This window comes from Zophobas morio, unplaced genomic scaffold (assembly GCF_036711695.1).
Source record: "Zophobas morio isolate AGI-343-1 ecotype UQ-CSIRO unplaced genomic scaffold, CSIRO_AGI_Zmor_V1 ptg000012l, whole genome shotgun sequence".
Classification (NCBI taxonomy): Eukaryota; Metazoa; Arthropoda; class Insecta; order Coleoptera; family Tenebrionidae; genus Zophobas; species Zophobas morio.
Genome location: NW_026972117.1, coordinates 23,358,227 through 23,370,570, shown reverse-complemented (window position 1 = coordinate 23,370,570; position 12,344 = coordinate 23,358,227).

Genomic DNA, 12,344 nt, shown 5'->3' with positions numbered 1-12,344 from the left:
TCCACAGCTTCGAAGTAAAAATTTAGTCCGAGAAATATTCGGTGTCTCAGGAATAATAAGATGTTGTAGTGTTAGTGTTCCAAGTGATATTTGCACACTAATTGCTCCTTTTAACGTTTTATTAATAGACATCAGTGATAAATTTTATAAGTTTAAAAAAGTGTTCATTGTACATGTACTAGTTGTAGGAAAAATACAATGTACAACACGTATAGAGTGTTCATTTTTCCCCTGCTCATTGTAGTACACACAATATACTAGTGTGAACAGTTTCAGATAAGATAAAGTTATATATAAGCTTAAAATGATATGTTCGACTGAAAACTAAACCTACGTCATCTAAATTTGCGTTTGTATTAAAAGTTTCTTAAAACAGTTTTATTGAGCGTTGTACCTAAATCTAGTTGTGGCTTGAAAGAAACAACCTTAACAAATTACAGTGGCGGCTCGTGACCTTTTGAAATGGGGGAACACAATTTGATTGATGAGTTAAATATGAAGATATAAAACAGGTTGTTATTACCAATTAATAGACGAAATTGTGTGACGGAAATAAATACAAAAATACATTCAACAAAAATAAAAAAGGATTTCTCTACATACCTTTTTGCATTCGGTCAAAATTTTACGTTCATGGCATCTAAAAGTTTATTTTGGACAGTTTAGGCGTGTCTTTAAAAACCGTTGCTTCTTTCAAATGATCTGATAAAGTCCAATTCAGCCATAAAATCAATCAGACCTCGAATATACCTGGATTTTGCGATTCCCTACTTTCGTCATGTCCACGTAAACCAAATTCAAACACTCCACAAAATTTTATGCACATTATCAATCGGCGTAATATATGGCATATATATCCAAGAATATTTATTCGCGCAGAATGAAAATTAAAACCCGCGATAGTAACGCAATCCTGCCGAGCACTGTCGGAACGGGACCGCCAGTCCAGGTGAATCAAGCAGCTAGGCGGTATAAACAAAACGTCTAAATCAGCCATGATTTGGACTCTGTTCCCGACTTTTATCAGCAATTCATCAGAAATAACATATCATAGATCCAAGACACATTTTTAGAGGTAAGTGTAAGTAAGTTTTAATACATTTTATACAAGTGGAGCGAGATAAAAAAATTAGTTTTGATAATTGTGACACAAATTTCCGAATAATTTTTTAAATAATCAGTTTACCCGACTGTTGTGATTAGTGTTGGCTGACAAAGTTAATATTTCATATTTATGAATACGTCCATAAGCGACATGCATTTTTTTATTTTCATTTAATTTGCGGCAGTTCAGTTCATAGGATGACTAACATGAATGCAAAGGATATAAAGCGTACAAAAGTGTTAAATAATTTGTTAGAAATATAGCTTAATTTTCTTTTATTTCACATGTCCCTAATTTTCAACGTCAAAATAAAAAAAAAGTTGATCCAAAATTATTTAGAGAGAACTTTCTTTACCTCTGAAGGATATTTTATTACACGGGTTTAATTTTTTAGACAGATTATAACATTTAATTCTACAAACGTTATTTTTTTATAATTATCCCTACTCCCAAGGTATAGTACTACAATAAAAATAGCGATGGATTACTAAACTATAATTAAATTGGTATCCTGTTTCGTATGTTCAAGTAAATTGTTTAAATAGATAACTTTTTAATGGGGACAACTTTTATCAGTTACATACATTAATAACAAGAGTGCCTACTATGTACCCAGAATTTTGGGAAAACTAGGTAAACTGTTTTAAATTTAAGCGTACGGTCTACTTTTCTTAATTCTTCCCGTATAAACAATTCTAAAAAATATAGATCATTAAAGTACGAATAAAGAAGCATGCGACATTATAAATTCCACAAAAGATAGAGTTAGAAAACTGGTCTAACGTTATTTGACAAAACTTCCCACACTCCTGAACTATAGTAGTTTTTTGGAAAATTATAAAACTTAATGTTTTTACGATAAACCCTGTAAGTTAAAATAAAGTTATGGGTGGATTGTTAAAGTGCAGATAAATAGGCGTGTTACGCGTATGTTTCAAGTGAGTTTTTCCGTAACAAATTATGTGATGACGTCATCAACATTGTAGCAAGGATACAGACATAAATTTGGATAGACGTAGTGTAATACTAGTATTAACAGTGCTGTATACTCAAATTTTCGGAAAAATTGGATGAGCCGTTCTTGATTTGATGAAGAAAGTAAATTGTTTCATTCATTAGTTTTTTTATTCACCCTTTAATTCTAAAAAATATAAATGTTTTGATAAACCATAAGTATAGAGTTATAACATTTTGCATATTTTAAGTAGAATTTATTCGGCAAGATTTTGAGATGCGTCATCAATTTTGTAAAACACTTGCAAGATTTCAGAGCATTCAGTTTTGCAGTTTCAAAATTAAATTAGAAAATTCTATACAGTTTTGATTAGGTCTAAGTCAGTTAATAATTTCCGGGTATAGAAGAACATTATATTTTGATTAAGATTCATTTAGCAAATTTTGGTTTGCATTATAAGTTATAACATCTATATGTATGTCTAATAGAATTACCAACAGACAGCAGACATACAGACAAACGGAAACTGGAAACCTGTTATTCATATTCTAGGAGCTGTAAAACATCGAGGAAACATGACATGCTTGGAAAGTAAAAATTAGGGCAATTTTTTAAATTATAGTAGTTTATTGCTTCACCTTTCTGATAACTAGAATTTAGTTACCCATCTCCTTTCAAAGTCATACTATATCTGTCTAGTGATAGATCAAACATTTTTAAATTTCCCACGCTAACTGAAAATTAGTATTGTGAATGTAAAGGTGATGTTCATGTAAGGAGTTAAGTTAGATATTTTAGTCCTAATTGGTATTTTTCTGTAACCCCACTGGGATTTTAGAAACCGGCTTCAAGACACGTGTTTTGTAGCCAATAAGAACTCTAGGTTCGTCGTTTATGTTTTGCTCACTAATTTAGTAAAACAAAAATTTGTTGCTCTGTCTATATCCAGTACCTATTGTTATTATCAAAGGAAAAGAAGGTGTACCACACGAAGAACTCCTTTTTGTTTGAGTTTTGTTAACGAGGTAACGCGGTCACAGTTGTATAATGTTTATATACACGTATCAAAACAAGTTTGAATTGAGTTTTCCCTGTATTTGCGTGTGTGAATTACAAAATTACCCAGGTACACAATACTGACGAACACACTTAATTCTGACAAATTTATTCAAATAAAGTGAGCTCGTAAGGTGAGCAACCGCATAAAATCAGAAGATGCAGCATTGTGACTTTTTTCTTTTTAGAATTTTAAATATGTATTAAAAGGAAAAAAGATTGAAAACGTGGTGTAAATAAATTTAGATGAATTTGTGAACATTTTCGTATGTCGTCATTGTAGTTTTTTCGTTATGTACATTAATAAAAATAAATAGCGCGTCATTACGTCTAATTACGTTACTCTTGTACACAGATTAACGCAGAAATCCCAACAATGTTTTCGTCGGTTTGAACTTCGAGATTCTGTTGATGTCCAAAGGTCAAAGTCTGATTTTGCAACAGCAGTATGCGTAAGTCTAGATCCGCATGTATTTATATTTACTTTTAAAAAAGTGATATTTTAAGATGGTTCAAAGTACAACTTCGTGGAATACTTTTTTCACTGTTAATTTTAAATACACACATATTTTTCGCCATTCATACACAAATGTCTTCCTTTGCTGTAATTAATGATTATACGAATTTTAGGAAAAGTTGTTATCTATTAGATAAATTTGCGATGAACATTTCAGAAAAAACCTTGACCTTTTTATATTTAAAAATTAAAAAAGCCATTTATTACCACCAATTTATGCTGTCCAGATGACGACGTATATTGTTTTCGGTGAGTTTGAAGTCGTATTTTATTTCGAGTTCATTGCTTCTCAAACGAAATCCCAGAAAATGCCATCAATCTTGTGAACAAGTCGGATATGGCAGCTCGATATTGAGATAAATAATTCCCCATTATGCAGAAAAATCTATTAGTTTACTTCAGCCTAGCAGGGGCTGTCGTATTTTATTTTCGTAACAAAAGCTGAAACATTTAAATCCTATTTGGGATGATTAGATTATATGAAGAGCTACTATAATTTTTAAAGAAATAAAACTGTATTTTCCGCAACCAGTGGCGTAACAAAGGAGTTGTCTTCAACAGAAGTTTTAGATGATACTTATTTATTTACTTTTGATTGTTCAACAGTCTTGTTATTTTATTAATCAATTCGGAAATACACACGTAGCTTATCATTCTAATTTCTGCATTTGCTTGTAAATGTAACAATAAATTAGTGCTTAATAGATAATATAATAAACGAACAAGATGTTCTCGGCCATCTTTTGAGTTAGTTCTTCTTTGTTAATTGAATTAAAAACTATTTAAGTTAAAATTATTTTATATAATAGGTTATTAAAATTAATGAAATATTCTTCACCATTTTAACTTCATTGTAGAACAACTTTTGTTAATTCACAAGTTTTAGAAACGGTCGTTGTATCCTAGACTGAGGACTGAACTCTTTTAATGAAAACCTTTTGTTTCCAACTGTTATCATTTTCTAGATCTAGAGACAGTCAAAAGCATGAATAGATGTATAAAAGATAGCGGCGCCTTTTAACAGAGGCCGCTAAAAGTACATACTGACAACGAGAAATATGTTGTTATGTCTCGCCTTTGTTTGTGTTTCACTGGGGAATGATGAAGAAACAAATCAAATTCGTGTCGATTGACACAATTAAAATTAACAGATTTACCGATACGCATCCCACACATGAACCGTAGGCTTGTTAATTCGGATTTTCTGCACCCATTCCTGTTTACAATCGCCAATTTGGTTTTGTGCTGTATTTTAAAACTCGTGAAGTTTAAACCTAGAATTTCCGTTTGATTACACGCTTGACTAAATTCACGGACACTCTGAAAATCGGTATGCTGTGCGTATTGCAGGTCCTTTTTTTAGCAAAGAAAAATAATCATTGGGTTTTGGGATAGTAACAAAAATAAGTAGATAGAGTTTCGTTTTTTTAGAAGAAATTACTTGTTTTTGAATTTTTCTACAAATATTTTTATCTTACGAATGAGTATAAAATAATTCTTAGATTGGTGAATAAAGCAATAATAACTACTACTCTTGTTTTTTTTTTAAACTTCCCCGAAAACCTCTATCGCATCCTCATTCTTTGTTTATCGTTTAATAAAATTCCACTAAAATTTAATAACAATAACAATTCAACTTGTTACCAGAGATAAGTAAGTATATCAATTTAGATGGATAAGTGCTTTTTGATTTAATTAATAAAATCTTTTGTTTCATACATTCATTCCTTTAGACATCCTGAATAAGATATTTAAAACAAAAACGAGTTTTCATTGTCAAAATTTTAAGGTGACGTTATCAAATTTTTGGAAAGGATGAACAAATAATTTTGATTAGTGATTTATCATGTGTTAAAATAAATTGTAAAATTTTCTTGTTCAAGTTCGAATTTCTTTCCGAGACTTACAAGAGCAAAATTAAAAATAGGACTGAATTAATAGCATATTTTTGATACGAATTACATAATAATCGTGAGATGACGTCATCACTTTTAGGTGGGGAAGAACTGATACATTTTGTTGGGTGTTTTATCATATACATTCTTATAAAATCGCTAACAAATGACAAACGACAACCGACAGACAGACAGAAATGGAAGGACTACTTTTTCCATATGCTAGAAATAGCAAACGTTGATAAATTAGGTATTCGTTAAAGTGCCTTTACTATAATACTTCACTTATCGATTGCTATCTTAGAAAACTCGTTTCTAGTAAACTTGGTATCAACAGAAATTTTACTAAAAGCTTCAATATTTGTTGATTTTAGATAAAAAATTGCAACACTACATAGTTTTGTACACATCTTTTAAATTGAGATAAATATTTGTATTTCCTGAGTGTAAGCTAATGACCCCTACAGTACGAATAAATAGGCCTCCCGTTTCCGTCTGTCTGTCTGTCCGTCTGTCCATCTGTTCGTCTGTCTGTCCATCTGTCTGGCGTCCCGGATTTTTATAAACTGTATAAAATAACGTAGTCCTACACATGTAGTTTATTACTCAGTGTTGAGTTTTTACCTGAAACGTCTAGATTTTTTGGAAAAAAAATTAAAAGTATAAAACAACATTTTGCAATTTAATTTTGAATCTGCAAAACCAAATGCTTTGAAATCTTGCAGATGTTTTAAAGTTATGACAAACATAATGAATTTTTAATCAAAGTATATTTGCTTATCCCCTCCAAAAAATTGATGACGTCAGCTCAAAATTTTGCCGAATAAATCCTATCTAAATTGTACCAAATTTGAATGAGAAACTTAAATATAAAACATCTAGATCTCGTTTTAAAAAAAAATAAAAGTTAATCGCCATTAACTTTTAATTGAAGTCCGTTCCTATGCAACGTGCATGTTTTAACCAATCACGAGCTCATATTTTACATTTTAATCCTCTGTTAAAGTAATCGAGGATTAAATATTTAATTCGCTTTCCATAAACCGGCCCCTAAAGTTATATATTCAGAATTTCCTTAGTCCCAACGGCATGACCAGTTCTAGATGCATAATAGAAAATTAAAAAAAAGATGTGAGCAATGCATAACACTAAATCCTAAATCACTACAATGTCTAGCAAATTCCATAAAAATGAAATAATCCTTTTCAAGTGCTTCTTTTTTTTGAAATAATCAATAAAAACAATATTTTGACTACGTCTAAAAAAACTGAGAACATGTGGTTCATACAGTAATTATTTTTGATACTACCTGTAAGCAAATCTTAAAACTAAAACCTTGTTAATAAAGTACCACCAGTGAGACGTTCAGTCTCCACACATCATATATAAACAAAAATTGTTTAGTACTTTTTTGGGGAAGATGAACAATTTTTTAAATATTTTAAAATATTGTGGTTTTGTTGTAAGAACAGTGTTAATAAATTGTGAAGTTTGATTCTATAAATTTTATTATCTTTTGGTACCCCCGTCTTGTAATACCGAAAGAGAATAAAAAACACGATCAAAGATAGCCACGGATTTTTGAGTTTGTCTTTGATGGTTGCGTGTTCAAGTCAAACTTTCAAATTGACGGTAATCTGACAAGTCGAAAATTCTACCAGTCACAAATCTTCAAAAATCCATGGCTGTCTTTGATCGTATTTTCTATTGCTTACTTTCGCTTACTTGCTCTCTTGCTTACTCACTTCCTTAATTACTGCTATTTTCCACTAATTTGGGATTTTTTGGTTTTCCAGACATTATTTACAATACTCCTTAAAACTGCTTGCCCTTCTGCTCCCATATACTTTAACATTTCTGGTTTAATCCCGTCGATTCCTCCATCGTTACCATTTTTGCTTCCCGAGCGTAAGAGAGTCCATCGGGGACTTGCTACTTTAACGTTTTTCGACGTTTTATGACCACTAGAATATGAAAAAAATAGTCTTCTGGTTTCGTCTGTCCGATTGTTATCATTGCTTACGTTATTTCCAAAATTTAGAGTAGCAACTAATAAAATAAGATACTTCTTCTTTACTTGTGGTTTATCAACAAATTCATAATTTTTAATGTTATTTATTATACAGGGTGATACACAACGACTAATTTCTTTTTATCAAATCAAGAACGCCTCACCCTATTTTCCCGAAAATGTGAGTAAGTATGCAGTAGTGTTGTTAGTAGTATTACCATAGATTAATGTAGATGCGACATACAGGCTGATTTTGCAGTATAAAACCACCCTTATTGACATTGGAATCCTCAACTGCCAAAGACAAGCGCCAAATTTAAATAGTCGATGCCATTAAAAAAACTTGTTTCACTGCAATTCGTCGCCTGAGAACTTGTCTGATCTACAGACCAGAGCGCGCTCAGGCCAATGTCGACTCTAAAAGCATTCAGAAGCGATTTGGTTGGTTTGGACTATAATTTCTACGGGAAATAGTTGTTTGGTCGGTTTTTATAACGACTAAGTGAATAATTTTGGTACATATTTAGATGATTTTACATATTTTGTTTAACTAAGAATTAATTCTTTATTTGTGTTTTATACTAGCAAAACGTCTTAAACTAAGAATATTGTTGAAATCGTAATAATCCAATGGATTTCATTCGGGAAAATGTTTTGGAAACACTATGTTCTATTTTGTATGAATTTTTAAATGTTTTTAGTGACAATTTTTGTGGTTGTTTTCGATACACTGTATGATATTAACAGTGAGAAAAAAAAATGAAAAATTAAAATAATCGCAAATTCGAAAAATCGAGAAATCTAATAATCGAAAAATCGAAACCTTAAAAAATCGTAAAACCGAGACATTGAAAAATCGAAGAACTGAAAATCGAAAAATGGAACATCAGAAAATCCAAAAAATGTAAAATTCAAAAATCTAAAATTTAAAAACTGAATAACGAAAAATCGAGAAATCGAAATTCCCAAATTTAAAAAATCGGATAACTCAAAAATCGAAACATCGAAAAACTGGACAATCGAAAAACCGAGAAATCGAAAAATCAAAAGATCAAGAAATGGTGGAGTCGAAAAGTCGCACAATTTAGAAACCGAAATAGGCCAAAATCGAAAAATCTAAAAGTTAAAAATCGAACAATTTATAAATTGAAAAATTGACAATCAACATCCAAAATCCAAATCTCGATAAATCGAGAAATCAAAAAACTTAAAAATTTGAAAAATTGAAAAATTGAGAGATTGAAAGATCAAAAGAACGAAAAAACGAAAAGTGATGAAGTCGAAAAATCGAAAAATAGAGAAATCGACAAACAAAAAGTTAAAAGTTGAAAAATTGGAAAAGCGGAAAAATCAAAAAACGGATAAATGGAAAACTGGAAAAACTGAGAAACCGAAATAAGCCAAAATAAAAAATTGAAAAACTGATAAATCGAAAACCTGAACAATCAAATCTCGATAAATCGGGAATGAAAAATTAACAAATCGAAAAATTGAAAAGCAGAACATCTAAAACCAGGAAGTCGAAAAATCCAAAGATTAAGAAATATTGAAAAATTAAAATATCAAAGGATTGAAAAATCTAAAATTTAAAAATGCAAAAATTGAAAAATCGAAAAAGTAAAAAGGTAGACACATCGAAAAATCCAGAAGTCAAAAATAGAAAAGCCAGAATTGAAATATTGAAAAATCCTAAAACTGAAATATCTAAAAACTGAAAAATTGAAAAATCAAAAAAGTGATGTCGAAAAATAGAAAACTTAAAAAATCGAAAAATTGAATAATCAAAAACCTGAAAAATCAAAAAATTAAAGAATTGAAGAACAAGAAAATCGAAACAACCGAAGATCAAGAAATGGGAAAATCAAAACATCGATTAATGAATGAAAATTTGAAAAATTAAAAAATCGAAACTTTGACAAAATGGCAATTGAGAAACACAAAATCTAAAACCGGGAAGTCGAAAAATCAAAAGATTAAGATATCGAAACATTTGAAAAATTGAAATATGGAAGAGCTGAAATGAAAAATCGAGAAATCCAAAAATTTTAAAATTTTAAATATAAAAATTAAAATACCAAAAAATTGAGAAATCTAAAATTTAAAAATCGAAAAATTAAAAAGTCGACACATCGAAAAATGCAGAAGTCAAAAATGGAAAAGTCGAAGAACAGAAATATTGAAAAATCCCAAAACTCAAATATCGAAAAACTGAAAAATCCCAAAACTGAGAACCTAAAGAATCAAAAAATTGAGAAATCGAAAAATCAAAAAAGTGAAGTCGAAATATCGAAAACTTAAAAAAATCGAAAAATTGAAAAATTGAGAAATCGGAAAATGAAAAAAGTGAAGTTGAAAAATCGAAACCTGAAAAAATAGAACAATTGAAAAACCAAAAAACATGAAAAATCAGTCAATTGAAAAATCGACAAATAAAGGGTTTATAAAAATCAAAAATTGAAAAATCGAAATATTTAAAAATCGTAAAATTGAAGAGAAAAACTGAAAACCGAGAAATTGAAAAATTGAGAAATTGTAAAATCCAAAAATTGAATAATAAATAGGAGTAAACTGAAAAGTCCCTAAACTAAAATTTCGAAAAACTGAAAATGCAAAAGTTGAAACAGCAAGAAATTATCGTCGAAACCGGTTAGGATGTGTATCAGATCACATCGTTTCCGAACGCTTTTAGAGTCGACATTGGCAGAGTGCGCTCTGGTCTGTAGATCAAACAAGTTCTCAGACGACGAACTGTAATTCGTGTGACTTGAATTAAAGTAAAGGAAACAGTAAGCAGCTTGTAATATTCTGGTAAATCCAGTGTCAATTTGTCGAAAATAAAACGCGTCGTTAAAAATATTATGACATTTTTTCTATTGTAGTTAATTTTATTCCTAGTTAGAAACAAACACTGTTGTCAACATTAGCCGAGAAGTGCTCAACCGTCATTTATTTTAAAATATGACGCTTCTCTATGTTCTCTGGTACTACATTGTACCTACTTAAATTGATATAAGTGTCACTGATAAGATGTTGATGACGTCACAAAAGTTTATTACGGAAAAACTCACTTGCAACATGGCACAGCATGCTCCTTTACCTGTACTTTAACAGTCCACACATCTTTATTTTAACTTATAGGATTTATGATTAAGAAATAAAATTTGAAAAAATTAAATTTTACATTTTTCCGAAGAAGGTATATTCATTTTACACATGAGGGAAGTTCTGCCGAAATAACTTTTAACCATTATAAAATCAAGAATGATTTATCTTATTTTGTCGAAAATTTGAGAATACTGTAATGTTGCCCCGGCCTATATTTAATAATAAAAATTAAGAATTATTTTACTATATTGTGGTTTGTGTAGTCGTACATATTATACCATTATATAGAGGTTACCATAAAAAAAATCGCAAAAATAAATTTTATAATTTTTCGACCATCTTAACGTCACTTTCTGTAGTTTCCCCATAATGTTCATCTCTTATTTTTACTTCATCTTCTGTATTTTTTCCCTTTCAAAATTTCACAAAAATATTTCTTTTAGTTTTCATTTATTGTTTGCTACTCTATTTTTTTGTAACTCTTCATTATTTTGTTCTATCCAGCAGATTTAGTGTTTTTCTCGTTTTAAATACATAGTTTTTTTTTAATTTCCTTCCCTTCCCTTCCCTTCCCTTCCCAGGGTTCTTTCTTAAATTTGTTTACATTTTTTCTTCTTATTCATTTTGATTATCTCTTCGTTCCAACACGGTAATTTCTCCGGTTACATTTCTTACCACATTCTTTGTGCTGCTTGTAAAATAGACTTCCTAAAGCTTGCCACATTCTTTCTAGGTTTTCTGATGTTAAATCCAGTTTGAATTTTTTTATGGCTTTTCTGACTTCGTCTTGATATTGTTCTTGCTTCCCATTTCAATTAGATAATATTATCAATGTTCTAACACTTCTATTTTCGCTTACGTTTCTTCTATTTTCTCTTTCTTTGCACCTCTTTTTAGTTTGGTCTCTACCGATTTCATGCCACCTTTTAACTCATAAGTTTTAATTTTGGTTTTATTCTCTTCTCCATTAACCATTAAGTGGTAATCATCACAGATTTTTCTTTTCTACGTTCTACGATATTTGCCTATTTATGAATGGCTGAGTATTCGAAGAAAGTGTTCGCTACAAATAAACCATTCACTACACCATAGTCGATCATTTGCTGTCCATTTGAGTTGAATGAATACTTGTTCACTGAATTTATCAATACATTTTTCACCGCATATTTCGTCGTTACCAACTCGACCGTTAAAATCTCCTCCTGCTATTAGGATTTTCTTTCTATCAGCTCTTGTAGGTTTGTCCAAAATTTATCCTTTACTGTTGAGTTATCTTATTCAAGCCGGGGAATATTCTGCAATTGTTTTATGCTTCTCTTTATTGTTTATTCCCAATTTAATACTTATTCAATATTGTTTCATTTATTAGCTCTCAGTTTTTTTACTTCAGTTGGCGAATCTCTGTGAATCAGACAAGTAATTCTTCCTCTTTGTCAATTAGTCCTCTCACGTTCCATATTCCTAGTTTCTAGATTAATTCTTTATAGAGTCTATCTACGTTTTATTTTTCATTCCTTGCCGTTGCTTTATTTTTCAATCGAGTTTTTTTTACATGATTTGCTTTTCTTCTATATTACACTGTTTAAATTTTTTTATTGTTTACTTGCTCGTTATATCGAATACAATATGGTTATGAACGTAAATAGAAATATAAAATGATAAAAAAAATTAAAGTGTTGTAGAGCATTGTTTATGAAAAG